Source organism: Oratosquilla oratoria, chromosome 28 (genome assembly GCF_046742065.1).
Source record: "Oratosquilla oratoria isolate Oo_2021 chromosome 28, ASM4674206v1, whole genome shotgun sequence".
Lineage (NCBI taxonomy): Eukaryota > Metazoa > Arthropoda > Malacostraca > Stomatopoda > Squillidae > Oratosquilla > Oratosquilla oratoria.
The window spans coordinates 4,690,437-4,711,081 of record NC_134804.1 but is presented as its reverse complement, the minus strand read 5'-3'; the positions used below and the strand labels follow the sequence as shown (position 1 = coordinate 4,711,081).

The 20,645-nt window shown below is 40.3% G+C and overlaps 1 protein-coding gene across 2 annotated transcripts in view; it reads right to left on the bottom strand.

The window, feature by feature from the left end:
- Mys45A (SDA1 domain containing protein Mys45A) overlaps positions 1–20,645 on the bottom strand; it is a 63,038-nt gene that overhangs the window by 41,662 nt on the left and 731 nt on the right. The window lies entirely within an intron of this gene.

Genomic DNA, 20,645 nt, shown 5'->3' with positions numbered 1-20,645 from the left:
GAGCAGGTAAGAGTTTGTTTTCAAAGAAATCCATAAAGGAAGGAGCCATCTGATTTAATTTTGCTTTAAGTTCTAAGGCTCGTTGCTCAAATGCAAAATCATCGGATTGTGTCAATAGTCCACTTGCTCTGAATATATCCTGAATTACATATTTTGCTTTTGTTATCCCAATTGCACTGAGTTTCCTTTTTGTGTTCTCTTCCAGATGTTGAGCGCATAACATGAAAGTTGCTCCTGGAAAGCATTCCTTCATCGCTTTGACAATTGCCTTTTCCTCATCACTCCCTACTACAAGTTCGGGAAATCCTAATGAAGCCCAATCAATTCCGGAACTCAGCTTGGCCTGAACATGCGAAAAAAATCTTTGATATGCATTCCCCATCCCAATGTAATAACATAGGTCCGAGAAACACTGGTGGTTCCTGTGTTGTTTTTCGTTTCAACTTTGTATTTTTGTACACCATAGTTGACGTAACATGGCCCCAAATTGAATGTTCTGTCCACACCGAGCGCACTTGCGAATTTAATTTCTTTGTCGCACATGCTATTTATATCCCTAATTTGAGTCTGTGTATAGAACAATTGAAGGCGGCTTCCCTTTGGTGCGGATAACTTCTTGAATCAACACATGATCGTCAATCCTGTTAAGAACACTAAGGATATCGTCAGCATTATTTTGTTTGTGTGATCCCTTTTCTTTATTACTGTATTTTAAATTCTGAACTTGCTTCAAATCTCTTGGCGCACAGTCAGCGTCCTCCAAAACCAATTGCGTATATTCCTCACGTGGCGGCACATGTTTTACTAAGTCCTTTATCCTTTTCATTGTTTTCTCTTGTGTTTTCGTGTATTCGTTCCTCGTTTGTTTCGAATTTCCGTGCGTTGACATTGTATCCAGCCATTTCCCGACGTATTCTGCTGATGCACGTTTTACACCGATGTCTGCATTTGGTATACCGCAGGGGAGTTTTTCAAACCAAGTAATCCTACGTTTGTAATTTGAATCTTGTTTTACCGTTGTATAGTACCATTTCATTATGGCGACATCATCCTCGTTTGGCTGTGGCACAAATGGTGTAAATGTCTTTTTAAGAATTTTTCCTTAAACACCTTTCCTTTTAAGGGTAAAATCCAATCAACTATGGTTAAAAACGAAATAGGTAATTTTTGTTGACGTTCCCAATGCTTCCCACATTTATCAGTGAAAACACTACGCTGCCCCCTTTTCCTTTGTTCATAATTATCCCTATCGTCCATCACTATACGAACATTCTCCTTCCAACCAGATGGAATTGAATTGAATGTTTTCTCAGTTTCAGAACACAATATCCACAACAGGTTATCCTGATCGATGGAGTTTGTAATGGAAGTCCCGATTGTTGCGTGAGTTTCTTGTTCATCGCCTGTTATACATTCTCCATGTTTCGATATCATCGTCCAACTCTGTACCATTCTCAGCCATACACAAATCCACAAATCCAGCAGCATCTGAATCATATTTTCCCACCCTTTCCAATTGATTTTTTTTCGCGTTACACGATGTATCCACGACTGCTTCAGTATCCTCAACGTCGAGTGTTTCCTGCTTTTTTTGCCCTATTAAGTGGTTTTTTCCCCACTTCGAATACATCAGGTTCTCTCGTATCCTATTCCGCGAATGACCTGGCGTGATTTGGTGTTGGCCTTAGTGGTGGGAAATCCACTACGTATCATGAGTCAATTGTTGAATCGTTAACAAGAAGGGGCTTGAAATGATCCGGTGTCCATGTTGCGCATTTTAATCCTGTAGCGGCCACAGGTGTCCACATGATGTTGATTGCAGATTGTTTTATTCCTGGCATATTTTGTGACTTAAATTCAACATTTAATGTACAGATTGCAGGATCCATTGGTCCATTCATTGCCAGATACACGGAAATTATCGACCTCTTGATTACTGTTGCTGCTGCCTCCATCGTCCAAGCTGATGAATATTTCTTCCGAATACAATCCATCTTTGCTTCATCATATGATGGACATAATGCATGCCATTCCTCATCGCCCTCGTGATTCTTTTGATAGATGTCCGCATTCAATATCATTTCGAGACTGCATCGGAAACGTAATTCATCTGCAATCTGTTCTGTGCCAGTTATTGCTGTGGAAATGGAATTGAAAAGACAGCTCCCATCGCCAGTCACGTGTACAGGCATCCGTCTTTGGCACTTTCCTCCAAGATGTTCGATTATATTCCTAGAGTTGTGATCTGGCTTTAATATCCTAAAATCAAACTTCGCTGTGCCGTCGTAGTAGGCCATTTCTTTCTTGGCTGTTCTGAGGAACACTTGTTCTCTCTTTGCAGCTGTTAGAATATTGTCTTTGTCTTCGGCTGCATCCATCAATCTTTGCTGTGCTACAATGTAGTGAAACTTGTCTCCAGTGTGCAGACAGCCTTGGCACCAGTACCCCAATTCTGTATTCCTTAGAAATTTGAAATCTTCTGGCAATATATTCTGGCACGTTGTTTTACAGTGAAACCACATCCTGCAGCTTTCGCAAAATATGGCATCAGAAGCACAGCTCGTCCGACCAGTCACCACATGGCCATCTTACTTTCATCTTCCTTTTAGCTGGCATATTTATTAGGCGATTCGAAGAAAACCACTTGGGAAACAAGACACTTTGATCCGAATGTTTTCATCTAATCATTTTCAAGGAATACAGATAGGTGGGAATATATATACAGAAAGGTAGTAGAGACAGGAATATGTGAGGTCACACATGACAAATTTTCCAAGAGTATCAAGGCGGTGACACACCATGAGTTGCTACATGATCAACAATTTTCTTAACAATAAAATTATCAAGTTTGTATAAAACTAAACTTACGTTCATGATGTTATTAAAGGGATATTTAATCAAATTGGATTCAATTATGTTTCCATCTAGTAAAGAACTACAACAGACAATTTCTTTTGAATTTTTCCAATCAATGGTCAAACTGGAAAAGAGTTAGGTACCAGGATCAATCAACACAGGTATAGTACGAGATCGGGTTAAATGTCCAGTGGAGTATTTGTACACGTTAGAGACCACAACCATTCCATTGACTGGAAAAATTCAAAAGAAATGGTCTCTTGTAGTTCTTTTGAATTTTTCCAATCAATGGTCAAACTGGAAAAGAGTTAGGTACCAGGATCAGTCAACACAGGTATGGTGTGAGATCGGGTCAATTGTCCAGTGGAATATTTGTACACGTTAGAGACCACAACTATTCCATTGATTGGAAAAATTCAAAAGAAATTGTCTCTTGTACTTCTTTACTAGATAGAAACATAATTGAATCCAGTTTGATTAAACATTCCTTTAACAACATCATGTATAAACCTAAACTTACGTTCATGATGTTAATAAAGGAATGTTTAATCAAACTGGATTCAATTATGTTTCTATCTACTAAAAAGAAATTGTCTCTTCTACTTCTTTACTAGATAGAAACATAATTGAATCCAGTTTGCTTAAACATTCCTTTAATAACATCATGTATAAACCTAAGTTTACGTTCATGATGTTATTAAAGGAATGTTTAATCAAACTGGATTCAATTATGTTTCTATCTACGGCCACAGGTCCTCCTTTTATAGGTTTTCTCCGATATTGGGAATCTATAATGTATTATTAAACTCTAAACTCCCTGCCAAAATGCATGTGCTGACCGCAGCTCCATCTTACAGTTCTCGTTTTACAGACACCCGCTCATGCGGCCATGTTGGAAATGGCTCAATTTGTTGACGCATTTTTGGCAGTGCGAGTCTGAAGGAAATTCCTAAATTTCTGGTCTCCAAATACCAGAATTAACAATATAAATGTAAATTCCCCACTAGATTACAATTTTGAGGAAAAAAGTGGAAAATATATTAGTTGTCGCAATAAAAAAAATTGTTGTCTCAAGTTGTCAGTTGTTGTCTCAAATGAGTAGGTCCGGTTATATTTATGGATTACACCAAGGCATTTGACACAGTTCTACATGAGCGCTCGCTAGCTCAACTGGCCACCCTTGGCATTAGAGGCTCTACACTGAATTGGATTAGGGGTTTTCTAACAGGAAGAGAACAGCGTGTGAATGTCAATGGCTCGCTGTCAGAATGGTGTTCCTCAGGGCTGTGTTGGGACCCCTGCTATTTACCATGTTTGTGTCAGATGTGCCAGACCTCTTAGACAGTTACATCTCTATGTTTGCTGATGACACCAAAATAATCCAAATAATAGGACACAAAGATTTCCAGCACTCATTGCAGGGTGACTTGGACAAGCTCCAAACTTGGGCTCGCAAGATGCAAATGCTCTTCCACCCAGAGAAATGCAAAGTTATGCACTTGGGCCCTAACAACCCTCAGAGGAACTACGAGATGTCATCGAACAATGACCCACCGCACTCGCTATTCGTGGCAACAGAGGAAAGGGACTTGGGTGTCATTATAGACAAGAAGCTGAAGTTCTCACAACACATTCAGGCACAGGTCAATAAAGCGAACAAAATCCTGGGAGCCCTCAAGCATACCTTTTTGGCATTGGACAAGACAGCCTTTCTACATCTATATAAGTATAATCAGACCACATCTAAAGTATGCCTCAGTGATCTGGAGTCCAACTCGGAAAAGGGACAAAGACATGCTGGAATAAGTCCAGCGAAGAGCGACATGGTTGGTGCAGGGACTGTCCCATCTCTCCTACCCTGAGTGACTAGCAAGCCTTCAACTTCAAACACTACAATTCTGCAGACTACGAACAGATGTCATTCAAACTTTTAAGATCCTCAAGAATATTGACAACATAAACTACACTAAGGAATGCTCAACATGTGGGAAGGCAATGTTTAAACCAGCAAGAAATACAGCCACCAGAGGACACAACTTGAAAGTCCAAATACACCATTAGCCTGGTCCAAGAAAAAGTTGTCTTCCAGCTCAAGTTTCGGAAGTCTGGAATATATTATCGCAACACACTGTAAATGCTACCTCACTAGAAACCTTCAAGACAAGACTTGCCAAGGAGTGGGAGAACCAGCCAGACCTTTATCAATATAGCTTTTCATACACCAAAAGAAAAGACATCAAGAAATTATAAAGATCTTATTACCCGAAGGGTATCAAATGACCTCTACTGAAGGTGAATACTGAAGGTGAAATTTGTGCCCATACCTAAAGTCTAGCCAAAACTTCGGGATAAATAATAAAAAACATCGTATCTCCCTTATTTTTCAATCTAATTCAAAAATCTAAAAAGTATTTTGGTTCGGTAAATATTTAATTTCGACCATGGGAGGAATATAGCAATAGAAAATTGAATATTAATTTTGTAAATTAAAATGTATCAACATAATATACAATTTTGTGTGCGGAAATGAAAATAAAAATACCTTGCTACAAGGTAAATATGCTAATGAACGAAGTCGGTAGCATAGGATCGGGACGCCATCTTGTCGTCTGTCAATTGTTTGTCGTCTGCCCGGTCTACTTGAAACTGACGTTTCAAGTAGACGTCACTTTCAAGATGGACATCACTTTGTGTACAGGTTGTGCTCCCACTCCAGGTGATGTTCTTAAGCAATGCTATAAAGACAACAAGTCATCTGTACAATTTCTGCGAGAGCACGGGTTTCTGCCATGCACGGTAAATTGCCCCAGGAACCGTGCTGGTTCCGTGAGGATCGTCATGCCTAGGTGTGCAACAACTTTATAGCACAAGCAAAGAGGAAGAAGAAAAAGCAATGCACCTATACGGTCAGTGACTATAAAGGTACATTTCTTGAAGGAAGTCACATACAACCATGGCAATTGGTGTGCTTCATCAATAAGTGGGTGCTTAAGACTTTTAGTCATGAAGACGCAACCCGTGAGGTGTGTGAGGAATGGTTCAACCACCAAGAGCCAATTGGTGGCCCTGGGATTGTGGTAGAGATAGACGAGACTCTTATCTCTCGAAGGCACACCAACGTAGGCAGGATTCTCTCTCACGTGTGGATGTTCGGTGGAATTGAAAGGGAGTCAAAAAAGATATTTCTTGTTTCACTGGTAGATCCTGATGGAGAAAGGCGATACCAAGAAACTCTCATGCCAATAATTCGGCGCTTTATCAGGCAAGGTTCTGTGATCATGAGTGATTGTTGGCGTGCATACCGCAATCTCGGGGACATCGGGTACACTCACCTCGCTATCAACCACTCGCAAAACTTTGTCGCGCCAGGGGACCCTGAGGTACACACCCAGAATAATGAGAGGCTTTGGCGCAATGTCAAAGAGTGGGTATTGAGGCCTGGTGTACGGGATTACCGGTCGTTTCGCCCCCAGTCAGTTCGCCCCGAGAGGTTTGGTCGTTTCGCCCCAAGCTGTGGCATTTAATATGGCATGCGATGATTTTGGAAGCATATCTTGCAAAAAACGCTTTCTGCTACTGCCATTAGATGGCAGTACTGTAGTTCCTGGCGTGAAATAAATTTTCGGATGAGTCCCTTTAACTATTAATCTAATTATTTGGCTTTGGCTTTCTGACCCTTATAGTTTTATAGTGATAGTCATTGATTTTTCCTTGTCTCCGTTGGCATATAAGCATGGAGGTATACCTCCATGGCATAAGGGGACCGTTTCCCGTCTCTCCATACGGCCTAGGAAAATCATCAGTTGAGTTTTATTATACCGTTTTGGAGCCCCTTGCTCCTCTGAAGGCAGGAACAGCACAAGATCAAAGAACAACTCTGCTATGTACACAAGTGAACCTTATCAGTTTAATCCTAATTAAGCCACCACTTTCAAGCACAAAGGGTACTGGACTTGGCAAAACAAATGCATAGAAATCATCTGTGATTAATGCAAACAGATCCTGAATTATTGACAACTAGCTATAACATTTTCCTGTTTTAAATGTTAAATTGTCCAAGAAATAAGATTTTCTGCAATAAATTTTACTTGAGAATGACTATCTGGTTGCCACACGCAGGATATAATTACTGCATAATAAACACATTGCCGTACAGTAAACAGAACAGTTACATCAGCAATCAAGCTCTATCAACAAACAAGAGGTGACATATGAGTTATATTTAGTAATTAAAGAAGTCGGTTAATTGGGGCATTGTTAGAATGTGATTATGGCAATTGGGTAATTGGTTCCACACTAAACAACCCCAGGAGTGTGTTAGCCTATTTGGTTGCGAATGCTAATCACCTAAAATGAGGAGATGACATGTGATGAGGATGAGGTAACACGAATGCTCAATACACTAAAATGAGGAGATGACATATGCAAGGAGGAGGTGACACATGAGCGAAAAGTTCGCGAAAATACTGATTCGGGTCTCCTGTGATTGGAAAACAAACCAATACATTTTATACATTAATGGCTAAGGTAAACCATTGAAACCTGGCATGTACAGCAACATTATCAAAACGATGGCGATGATTGACCTATTCGAAAAAAAATGCCACGGGTCATTTTAATGAATTAAATTCAAATTTGAAATTTATAAATTTGATTTAGCAGGTGTCCCTTTAAGCCGTTAAAAATTTCAGAAATAGATTCTGGTTGGTTTGAAGATTACAGCAACGGTATAAAATCTAACCTAAATCCATTGGCGGGCCTAACTCGTAGGTTCCTCATACAGAGACAGTTTTTAAAGTTTAGAAGGCCCGCATCAAACAGAAATCATAAACCAAAACTTATTAAAATAACGACTTTTAGCAAATTACGAATTTATTAATAACATGCAAATTACAAGGTAAGAAAGGATCCAGCACGTCGTTATTGTGATGCTAAAAAGCCGGCCGTCATGTTTAATTCTTATCCACGTCATCCACGTATCTAAACCTTAGGCCTGGAAGTTATATATCGTTTATTTGTTTCCAACCCGAATTCTCACAAGTAACTAAATTAAGTTTTCTTAATTACGGAACGCAAGGGACGGGTTGCTAAGGTTGCAAGGACATGGCAGCCAATATATTTTCAGCAATTAACTTTGGGCCAATCGCTATCGAGTAATTAGGAGTGATCCAATGAAATTTACCCAGTGACAGTATAAGAATGGGTGTATTCCTCAACTGGTCATATCATCCTTCAACATTCCGAAAGAATTGCCAAGACACGAATAATTTACGACACAGAATGACGAATCCGAAGTACCCCTGCGGTGACTGCAAGATTGAGTGCCAGAACGACATCATTTACTGCGAGAGCTGCCAAAGTTGGTTTCACAGAAAATGCCAAGGCCTTACGATTGCAATGATGAAAGAATTGGGAACGATGCCACTGGCGTATTGGTGTACCCACTGCACCACCAGTACTTTCGAGCCGAACGCTTTTTGCTACAGTCTGTCGCTCCAGAGACTGAGGGATGCCACAACTCTCGATTTCAAACTTTTGAAACAAGCTGCCAGACGGGAGGAGATATTTCTTCGGAACATCCAGCTGCCATCTGCGCCACCAGGCTTCAGCAGATTCCAAGAAAACCTTCATGAAGTCGATAGGAATGCCCAGGAGATACTTTCGAAGTTTGGTACAAGACATGAATGAATACCAGTATCCGTACCAGGGGATGGAAGTTGTCTTTTCCACTCAATTTCGGTTGCATTGTGTGGACATACAGGGCTATCGAAACAGCTACGTATGAGAACAGCGATTGAGATGATTTCCCAGGCAACATTTTACAAAACACAAAATGATGATCCTATTTTAGAAGCCCTCAGCCCGGACTACGACACCGCCATTCAAGATTGCATCCGATCAAACGAGTCGTCTGCTTGGACCATTCATGCCCTTGCTACTGTGACGTCATCACACATAACATCAATCTATCCTCCAACGAATGGCCTGCAAGATCCTGCTGTCGGACGATTGAACACTACTTTCAATCCACGTGGAATACGGCACCCCACGAGTCAAAAGAACTGCATACACGTTATGTGGTCGCTTTTCGGCATCATCGGTACAGATCGTGGCATCTGGACACCTAATCACTTTGTACCGCTTCTAGATACATCGAACAAACGAAAACATGATATTCAAACAGATCACAGCCCAGATAACATCAGTACGTCTTGTGTCAAAGTTTAATGGCAAATGTAGGTACCCCGGAATCCGCGCGCGGCGCCACTGTCGATCATGTGTTGTTTTCATGGCCAAATGTTGCGGCCCACTAGCTTTTGTTTAGTTCAATTTGAATGCTTCCCGCGCTTTGCGCATGCGCAAGATATTCAAATTACCTTGTTGTTTTGCAAGTGTAAGGCTAATTCTTGAAATAGAAACAATTTTTCAGCGACGTAAACGGAAATTTGGTTTGCAAACTCGGCAACATAGTTCTCCGAGTAAAAATATTAAGGTAAGGAATGTCTAAACATAATTTTAAGTTACATAAACAAGTTTTTCAACCTATTTTCTCCCGGAATTGAGAAGCTTAAGAAAATTGACTTTTGCGTGCTTGAGCTAAAAGCCCCGGAATTTAGCTATATCACCCATGAATCTGATGCGTCCAGTTCGTGTTTGTTGTTGTTTACACATCACCATCATGCCATGTCCATGAAAAGTTTAAAGTGTCAAGACTAGTTACTAGTCTTGACACACACTACTACTTGACTACTTTCTACTACTAGTCTAGTCTAGTAGTAGTAGTAGAAGTCTAGATACAAGACTAAATTTCTTCTAGGTTTCATGATTAATAGTAAATAAGTAATAGATGTGCCACACGAGCTGTTCAAATAAGGCTGTTTTCAGTGTTTAATGTTTAGTGTTTATTCAGATTATGATCATTATCATTATTAATCATTTAATTAAAAATTATTATGATTATCATGGTATGATGGTTATTGATGATAAAATAATGGATTACATGAATAAGCATGACATTTCATATTTACATCAACTCCTTTGAGTTTGATCAAAGGAAGTATTTATTTTATTAGTATAGACTAAGACTAGTCACTGTCACTGTGACTATTCTTAGTCTATAGACTAAGAGTAAGACTGTAACTCTGTTTTTAGTGTTTATTTATTTTTTCATTTCAGTGAATTGGAGTAAAATAATTCACTGATTATCTGATAATCTGATTTCAACGTAAATTTAAGGTCTTAGGATAGATCATAGTTGCAGTACTGACTGCTGACTGGTACCAGTCTGTGGTTAGTGTACTGAGGCAATCTAAAGGCGTAAAGCCAGGTAAGCGGCTAAAGCATATCGCACTTTTAGACACTTTAATCATGATTAATCATTAATGTGATAGATTAGTTACGTAGTTATAGTAGTTCTTTTAGCATGTCTTCTTCCCATAAATGATAAATAATTGACCTCAAGATCATTGTATAATATAATAATGATTGTAAATAATGAATGACATGGCTGTGCATTTGATTTGGCTTGCTGCTGGAAAATGCAATTTGGATTGTCAGGTTTTGCTGCTGGGAAACTGACATCTCAAAAATATAGATGGCTTCAAGGCATGAAGAGCCACAAGAAATAGTCAAGGGGTCATCATAAAATACAACATAAAAACATGATAATGATTAAAGAAAATAATTCCTTTGAAAGTAAAAATACTATTCTATAATAATTTTTCTATATTTCAGTAAACTGGTGTTACAATTAACTTGCCAGTTTCAACATTAAGTTAGGTTAGGCCTTAGGATAGTTGCAGAACTGCCTGGTGTATGGTTAGTTTTAAGTTTACCAAGAGGCAATCTAAAGGTAAGGTCTAAGGCCTATATTATATATGTGCTCTGATGTGATAGTAGTTCTTTTAGCTTGTTTTTTTTCTGAAATAAGTGACTTCATGGTTGTTGTTATTGACACGGCTGTGCATTTGCTGCTGCAAAATGCAATTTGAATTGTCAGGTTTGGCCGCTAGGAAACTTACATACATACATATCCCAAACGCTTTTTCCCCTTACATGGGGGGGTAGCCACAAAAAAAAAGGGCATAGAAACCACTCCCACCCATTCCATTTCTTATATATTCCACTCCCCTCCACCCTCCTCCCTCCCTCTTATCTTGGCACCTCCTGGATGACGGGTCATCCCTGCACCTTGTCCACTACCCTGGGTCAAAAGCAGTGTCACAAGACACAGCGCATCCACAGCAAGGCCGCTTCATAAATTCGGCGACCCCCCCTCTCCATCCCCTTATGGAGAAAAGGAGAAGACGGGGAGAAATCCCTTCGGGCTGCGTCAATTTTTTTCCTCGTACATACTTCCTCACCTCCCTCCCCCACCCACTCCCCCTCATGCATCATAGCCTCATCTATACACAACTCTTCTCCATTCACCCCTATCTTCTGTCCTATCCCGTCCTTCCTCCACAGACATTCCTCTCTTTTGTAATGCTCCTTTTACCCAATCCATCCATCACATCCTAGGACGCCCCCTCATATTCACTCCTTCCACCTCTGATTCCATACTTCTTTTACTAATCTGTCTTCACTCATTCTTTCCATGGGTCCAAACCATCCTAATATACTTTCATCAACCCTATTTCCCAGTTCCCTTTCCACCCCTGTTCTTCTCCTCACCTCCTCATTTCTTACTCTATCCAGCCTAGTAACCCCTATCATACTTCTCAGACATTTCATCTCAAACACATTCAAACTCCTTCTCTCTTCCTCTCTCATGTTCCATGTTTATGCCCCATACAATGCTGTTGGTACAATCACTCCTTCATATAACCTCCTCTTAGCATCCATTCCCAGATGGATGCTAAGAGGAGGTTATATGGCTTCCAGTCATGCTCTTCCACAAGAAACATTAACAGTCAAGGGATCATTATCATGGTTATAAAGAGCAACATAAAAACATGATTAAACCAAATAACTCCTTTGAAAGTAAAAATACTATAATAACTTTTCTTTTTCAGTAAATTGGTGTTAGAATTAACTTGCCAATTTCAACATTAAGTTAGGTTAGGCCTTAGGATAGTTGCAGTACTGCCTGGTGTATTGTTAGTGTTAAGTTTACCAAGAGCCAATCTAAAGGTAAGGTCTAAGGCCTATATTATATATGCACCTTGATGTGATAGTAGCTCTTTTAGCTTGTATTTTTTTCCTGAAATAAGTGAATTCATGGTATTTCTTATTGACATGGCAGTGCATTTGCTGCTGTAAAATACAATTTGAAATGTCAGGTTTTGCTGCTAGGAAATTGATTTGTTTCAGATGGCTTCAAGTCATAAAGATCCACCAGAAATGGTCAAGGGCCCTATCAGTTGGGCACAAGATTCTGCTGTTTTTCTTGAGCAGCTGAAGTCATTGAATCCAGAACAATTGACTAATCAAGTTATTTGTGACATCGTAAAACAAACGAGTCTCAATGTTGGACAAAAGAAGAAACAGAGGGATCCACAATTGTCATGGAAAAACATCCGAGATTGTCTTAGCATCATATATCAAGATGATTTGACTTACATTTCTGAACAAGCCCTAAGACTTCAGTTTCATAGAGTCAGGACAGAAAGCCAAAAGCTCATCAGAGATGGGAAGGAAGGGAAACACCAACATGATTTTGCTGTTTTCATGGACAAAATATACAAACTTCAACCTGTATTGAGTCGTACTTTCACAAAGTCTCTGTCAAACATTTCAAAACTTCATCATGAGCTCAATGAATCATCAATGTCATTCGAGGAGGAAGTAGGTGCAGAGGTGTTGGAAAAATTGGTGCAGGAGTCTGCAGAGAGGGACAGCTTACAGAAAACTGTTAACAAACTGTCAAAAACAGTTAGAAAACTTGAAAGTAAAATAGGAACTCGTCGTCAAACGGCACAGTCACGGAAGAGATTAAATGAGGACCGGGTGAGGCTGAGGAAAATGGTAGATAAGTGGAGGTCTAAGTACTTTGAGGCTTCTAGTGACAGACGCAAGGCCAAGATACAACAGCAGGGCATGGAAAAGCGTATCCAGTCTTATCAAGCACAGGTTCGATGCCTCAAACGGAAACTCCATCAGGCAAAAGTTGTAGCCCAAAAAAAGGAAAATCTCAGTTGTGTGTGTACCACTTATGATAAGCTGTTACTACAGGCAACTGAGTTGTCAACCAAGTTGAAGGAGAGGGATGAGACAATTTCCTTTCTTGAAAATGAACTGATGTTAAAACAGAAAATATCTGAAATGGAGGAGGACACAATCTCAACAAAAAAAGATAGTAAGACTTACTCAAACTGGGTGAGAGAATGCAGTTACTACTTACAAGACAAAGGAATGTCAGAGGAGAATGTATCAGATTGCATTGAGAAACTTTACAAGGCAATAACAGGGCAAGCAATTCTTGGTTCACTGCCAGCAAAAATAACCCAGAGTAGATTTGGGTCAGAAATGAAAACCCTTGCACATCAGCAGGTCAAAGAGGCTTTGATTGGGGAGAAAAACACAACTGGGAAGTATGATGGCACCATGAAGGCTGGCCGCCACCAAGTGGAAGTAGAAATAGGGACCAAAGACAGGACATACTTGCTTGGGATAATAGAGCAGGAAGGAGGTACAGCTGCAGACTACCATGGTACACTGAAGGAGGCCTTCTCAAATGTTGAAAGCACATCAACTGTTGAAAGTCTGTCAGTAAATATACTGGACAATATGAGTAATACCATGTCAGATAGGTTAGTGACAAATACCTGTGTGGAACGTCTTCTTGCTGAGGATAAAGGGTCGGCTATAAACAATTTTAAATGTGCACTACATCCACTTGACACATTTGCTAAAATATGTGATAAGAGAATTGCTGCTTTTGAAAATGAAGAGAATTTCAAGGTCCCAGGAACGAGATTGTTCAGAAAAGGAAGCGAGAGTTACACCCAGTGCTTCCTACGAAGTATTGATAAATTGTTTCACAATGACAAGTATAGTTCAGATGGTAAAGACATGACAAGATTTATCAAGGACAAGTTAGTGTTGGGGGAAAGTGAAATGCCCGAGAGCACTGTGTCGCACGTTCTGTATTATCGTTGGGTTGGAAACAGATTCCACATTTATTTCTTGGATGCAGGTCTCATATATTACTACAGAGGAACAATCTATGAATTCTTTGAGCACGTGAAAATGCCAACAAATCCTTTATCAATTTCAATCCATAAATGGTTGGCATCAGGATTGCTAGACATTCCCCTACGTGCTCTAGGCATCATTGGTAAGTATATTACTGGACCCTGGATGAGGTTCATCCCATCACTAAATTCCATCTTGGATGTTAACCCTCATTTAGCCAATGCTGTACAAAAGCTAGATAACTGGATTGTTGACCCGTCATGTCTCTTAAATGGCACAGGTGAGCCCATTTTCCCCACAATATGTCTTCGTGATGAAGTATTTACCTGCTTATCCAAGTCCCTGCACAAGGAGAAGGACAAAGAAATTATTACTTTGCTGAAATGTTTGCTCATTGCCATAAAGGATGTCATCAATCGCCAAATGACTGACCAACTCCCAGGGGGTAAATTTTGGGAGCCGTCAGCAGAGCTCCGGGAGTCAGCACAATCCTGTGCCCCTGACAACATTAGTGGGGAAAGGCACTTTGGAAAGGTTGCTGCCTATATGCACAGGGCACATAACGTCAACACTGACAAAGTAGAGGCAAAAGTCCTATTTAGAAATAATAAAACAGCACAGTGGTTGGAGGGCCTCCCAGATGATAGTAAAAAGAGGAGAATTGAGTTGGCTAGGAAGGGCACCAATAAGACCCTTCTCATAGAGAAACAAAGAAGGCTCAAACGCCTTAAGGCTCACAGGGACAAGTTAAAGGCAGGTCAAAATCAGTTATCTGAAAAAGCAGAAAAGAAAAGAGAAGCTACAGAGAAGCTTGTAGAAGATATCATTGCTCTTGGTGGCTTATGGAAACATGGCAATATTGATACTGAACTTAAAAAACTGAAATCAAAACAATCAACAATAAGAGCTTTGAAAGTCCAGATTCAGGCCTGGCATAAGTTTTTAATAGGTAGCAGGAGTGAGATGCCATTGACAAAAAGTTCTGTGCCGGTGGGTACCCTTAAGACTTATCTCATGCAAATTATTGACACTAGAACATCAGAAATAGATGAGAAGAAGGCTTTGTTTGAAGCACTTGTAAATTACAAATCCCTAATAGGGTCCAGGTTTATTCAAAGGTGGGATGAAGAATGTGATACAGCTCCAGGTACTTCTGCTGCAGTAGTGCTGCCAGCCAGTAAATTGTGGAAAGGTAAAATCATTGACTTGGTTGACGGGGAATTTCGGATTGAGTTTGAAGGTAGTCAGGTCTCTTTTCTTACTCCTGCTGAAGTTATTACCGACATGATTTTAGGGGACCTTACTTTACAAAACAATTAGATGACCTCATGAAGCTGTTTGTGCTTGACCTGTGGCAATGATCAATTTTGACCAGGTATGTTTGCGCATACATCATGTGTGGTAGAGTAGCATAAAAGGAAAGGTAGTATATTGTTTTATGCCTTTTCCTTTTTGGCAACCTCCCTAGTAAGGGGGAAAAAGCATTGGTATATGTATGTATGTAGTCTATTGTTTATAACATGCTTACTTCATTTGTTGACCCATAAAATATTCTTCTACCACACAGGAGAGAAACCTTTCATGTGCGACCTGCTACACAGCTCTCTCAGAAACAACTGCCCTCAAAAACCACTTGACCCACACTGGAAAGTGTTCTCAATAACACGTGATGACCCCAACTGGAATGAATCCTGAAAAGTATGCCCTCTGTGATGCTGTTTCCTCAAATATCATGTGATGACCCACACTGGAGCGAAGCCTTTCTAATGCATCTTGTGTGATACAGCAAACTGATGCTAACTATTCATCGTAGACCTGTGGCTGTGATCGATTTTGACCAGGTATGTTTGCGCATACATCATGTGTGCTAGAGTAGCATAAAAGGAAAAGTTGTATTTATTTTTTAGGGGGGGGGGGGCATGCTCACTTCATTTGTTGACCCATAAAATTATCTTCTACCACACAGGAGAGAAACCTTTCATGTGCGACCTGGTACACAGCTCTCTCAGAAACAACTGCCCTCAAAAACCACTTGACCCACACTGGAAAGTGTTCTCAAATAACACGTGATGACCCCAACTGGAATGAATCCTGTAAAATGTGCCCTCTGTGATGCTGTTTCATGTGATGACCCACACTGGAGAGAAGCCTTTCTAATGCATCTTGTGTGATACAGCAAACTGATGCTAACTATTCATGGTAGACCTGTGGCTGTGATCGATATTAACCAGGTATGTTTGCGCATACATCATGTGTGCTAGGGTAGCATAAAAGGAAAAGTTGAATTTTTTTTTGTGGGGGGGGGGGGAAGCATGCTCACTTCATTTGTTGACCCATACAATATTCTTCCACACAGGAGAGAAACCTTTCATGTGCGACCTGCTACACAGCTCTCTCAGAAACAACTGCCCTCAAAAACCACTTGACCCACACTGGAAAGTGTACTCAAATAACACGTGATGACCCCAACTGGAATGAATCCTGTAAAATGTGCCCTCTGTGATGCTGTTTCATGTGATGACCCACACTGGAGAGAAGCCTTTCTAATGCATCTTGTGTGATACAGCAAACTGATGCTAACTATTCATCGTAGACCTGTGGCTGTGATCGATTTTGACCAGGTATGTTTGCGCATACATCATGTGTGCTAGAGTAGCATAAAAGGAAAAGTTGAATTTTTTTTTGTGGGGGGGGGGGGGAAGCATGCTCACTTCATTTGTTGACCCATACAATATTCTTCCACACAGGAGAGAAACCTTTCATGTGCGACCTGCTACACAGCTCTCTCAGAAACAACTGCCCTCAAAAACCACTTGACCCACACTGGAAAGTGTACTCAAATAACACGTGATGACCCCAACTGGAATGAATCCTGTAAAATGTGCCCTCTGTGATGCTGTTTCATGTGATGACCCACACTGGAGAGAAGCTGCCTAGTGTAGGCCTTATGGTCTTTTGCAGTCTCCTTTATTTCTTATGTTCTTATGTTCTTAATGCATCTTGTGTGATACAGCAAACTGATGCTAACTATTCATGGTAGACCTGTGGCTGTGATCGATATTAACCAGGTATGTTTGCACATACATCATGTGTGCTAGAGTAGCATAAAAGGAAAAGTTGAAAAAAAAAAAATTGTGGGGGGGGGGGAAGCATGCTCACTTCATTTGTTGACCCATAAAATAATCTTCTACCACACAGGAGAGAAACCTTTCATGTGCGACCTGGTACACAGCTCTCTCAGAAACAACTGCCCTCAAAAACCACTTGACCCACACTGTAAAGTGTTCTCAAATAACACGTGATGACCCCAACTGGAATGAATCCTGTAAAATGTGCCCTCTGTGATGCTGTTTCCTCAAATATCATGTGATGACCCACATTGCAGAGAAGCCTTTCAAATGCATTTTGTTTGATACAGCAAACTGATGCTAACTATTCATGGTAGACCTGTGGTTGTGATCGATTTTGACCAGGTATGTTTGCGCATACATCACGTGTGGTAGAGTAGCATAAAAGGAAAAGTTGTACAATTTTTTTTTGGAGGGGCATACTCACTTCATTTGTTGACCCATAAAATATTCTTCTACCACACAGGAGAGAAACATTTCAAGTGCGACCTGTGGCTGTGATCGATTTTGACCAGGTATGTTTGCGCATACATCACTTATGTTAGAGTAGCATAAAAGGATAGGTTGTACATTGTTTTTGGCATGCTCACTTGATTTGTAGATCCATAAAGCGTTCTAATGTATATTCATACCTCTTTTTACTATTCTGGTTTCCATTATATAATCCATTAATGCTCTATCTACCACCCTTCCATCCACTACCCTCTCCACTTGCTTCTAAACTTGCATGTATTTTGCTTCATTTCAGAAATCTACATCTGCTGTGATGTCTTGAGGAATGGATAACCGAAGCACCACTTCTGGTTCCCATGCAGAAAAGGAGAAGACGGGGAGAAATCCCTTCGGCCTGTGTCAATTTATTTTTTCCACACATACTCCCTCACCCCCCATCCCCTACCCACTCCCCCTCATGCATCACAGCATCATCCATACACAACCATTCTCCATTCACCCCATCTTCTGTCCTCTCCTGTCCTTCCTCAACAGACATGTACATCCTTAACTCTTTCTACTGTTCTGGTTACCACTGTATAATCCATTAATGCTATATCTTCCCTCCTTCCATCCACCACCCTCTCCCATGTTTGACTTTCTTACTAAACTTGCATGTATTTTGCTTCATTTCAGAAATCTACATCTGTTGTGATGTCTTGAGAAATGGATAACCCATCATGTTGTGTCCATCATGCTGAATTGAGTTCAACTCAAGGATACAAAGGCACACATCTCCTGTTTGTGACAACAACGACTCTTCAATTGACAATATTCTGGTGAAGAACCTGAAGAGGTTAAAAGAGCCTTTTCAACAAAAGCTGTTGACACTGCTGCCAGTGCATTTGATGTGTCTCCTTTCAAATTGAGAAAGGTCAGCAGAAGGAATTAACCTGGGTATGGAGTCAGAAAGACACAGTATAAAAGACAGAGTGTGCAAATTGGTAGCATAACAACTCAAGTACAGAGGAGACTCCTGCTGCGCAATTGGAATGAATTATTTGCACACTTCCAAAATAAGTATTCCACTGAGAAGATTACCTTGGTATTCATAAAGGAACCCAGACAAAGATCAGAAACCTTGGAAGAGAAACCCATAATGGGTTTGGGTAACCTTGGAGAACAAACCCAACATTGGAACAGCATGCACAACTGGAGAAGAGTGGAGGGAGGGATGGCCCGTGGCTGGGCCTGCACAGCTATCGGGCGTGGCCCCTAGGCGATGGGGATACCAATTTTGTGACCAGCTCTCGAAAGGAACAGAATTGGTAGTGACACAGTCACCATGGACCAACGCAGGATTACAAGTACATATACCAAGTTGCATGCCTTTGGTATATGTATGTATCTTGGTTGAGTAGATTTGAATGTTGTCTTAACTTGTATACCAAATTTCATGATTTTGTGATGTGGTGAGGTGGACCATTTAGCATGGAATGACCCTGAAGTGATTTTAGAGAACCTATAGTGAAGCAGTACATTATTTAAAAAAGTTGACTCTTTTTGACCTGTGGCTGTGATTGATTTGAACCAGGTATCTTTAATGGAACATATTATGAGTGTTAGTAACAATGGTCAAAGAGGGAGGTCCTGCAATGTTATTGACATGCTCAGGTGATATGTTGACCCATAAAACCTTCACATGCCAAGTTGCATGTCAATTGGGCCAGCAGTTTGTATAATCTTGATTACTTCTAAATTGGCAACAGTTGCCATGGCAACGTGATAGGTGTTAGTAAAAACGGTCTAAGAGGAAGGTCCTGCATTGTTATTGACATGCTCAGGTGATATGTTGACCCATAAAACCTTCACATGCCAAGTTGCATGTCAATTGGGCCAGCGGTTTGTAAAATCTTGATTACTTCTAAATTGGCAACAGTTGCCATGGCAACGTGATAGGTGTTAGTAAAAACGGTCTAAGAGGGAGGTCCTGCAATGTTATTGACATGCTCAGGTGATATATTGACCCATATAACCTTCACATGCCCAGCTGCATGTCAATTGGGCCAGCGGTTTGTAAAATCTTGATTACTTCTAAATTGGCAACAGTTGCCATGGCAACGTGATAGGTGTTAGTAAAAACGGTCTAAGTGGAAGGTCCTGCAGTGTTATTGATATGCTCAGGTAATTTGTTGACCCATAAAACCTTCACATGCCCAGCTGCAAGTCAATTGGTCCTGCGGTTTGTAAAATCTTGATTACTTCTGAATTGGCAACAGTTGCCATGGCAACGTGATAGGTGTTAGTAACAATGGTCTAAGAGGAAGGTCCTGCAGTGTCATTGACATGATCAGGTAATTTGTTGACCCATAAAACCTTCACATGCCCAGTTGCATGTCAATTGGGCCAGCGGTTTGTAAAGTCTTGATTACTTCTAAATTGGCAACAGTTGCCATGGCAACGTGATAGGTGTTAGTCCAAGAGGAAGGTCCTGCTGTGTTATTGATATGCTCAGGTAATTTGTTGACCCATAAAACCTTCACATGCCCAGTTGCAAGTCAATTGGGCCAGCGATTTGGATTTTATTGACGATAATCTGAAAATTGACAGCTTCATGGTTGCCATGAAAAGGCAAATATGGCATGATGGAGATGTCTCACATTGTTTTTGACATGCTCATGTGATTTGTTGATCCTTAAAACCCAAGTGTCCCGAATTTTAATAAAATTGGACCAATGGTTTAGAGTTAATGTGTATTTCTTTACCGAAATCTTTACAAATTACCCCCCTTAATTCTAACACTTTGTTATGGTAAAGTCTAGCCAAAAATGCGGGCTAAAAAAATAATTCAAAAAATCGTATCTCCCTTATTATTCAAGCTATCTCAAAAATTTAAAAAACATTTTGTTTCTAATAAAGTTGTCTTTCATATGCAACAATAATTCACGGGTTAATTTTTTTTTGAAAATTTTATGGGGGTACCTAGCAAATGCAATGTGTTTGAATTGTGACGTAGAAAAAATGCTCATCTGTTCTAAATTAGTTCATCTTGTTGTATTCTTTGCTTGTAATTATGATATTTCAACATTATAA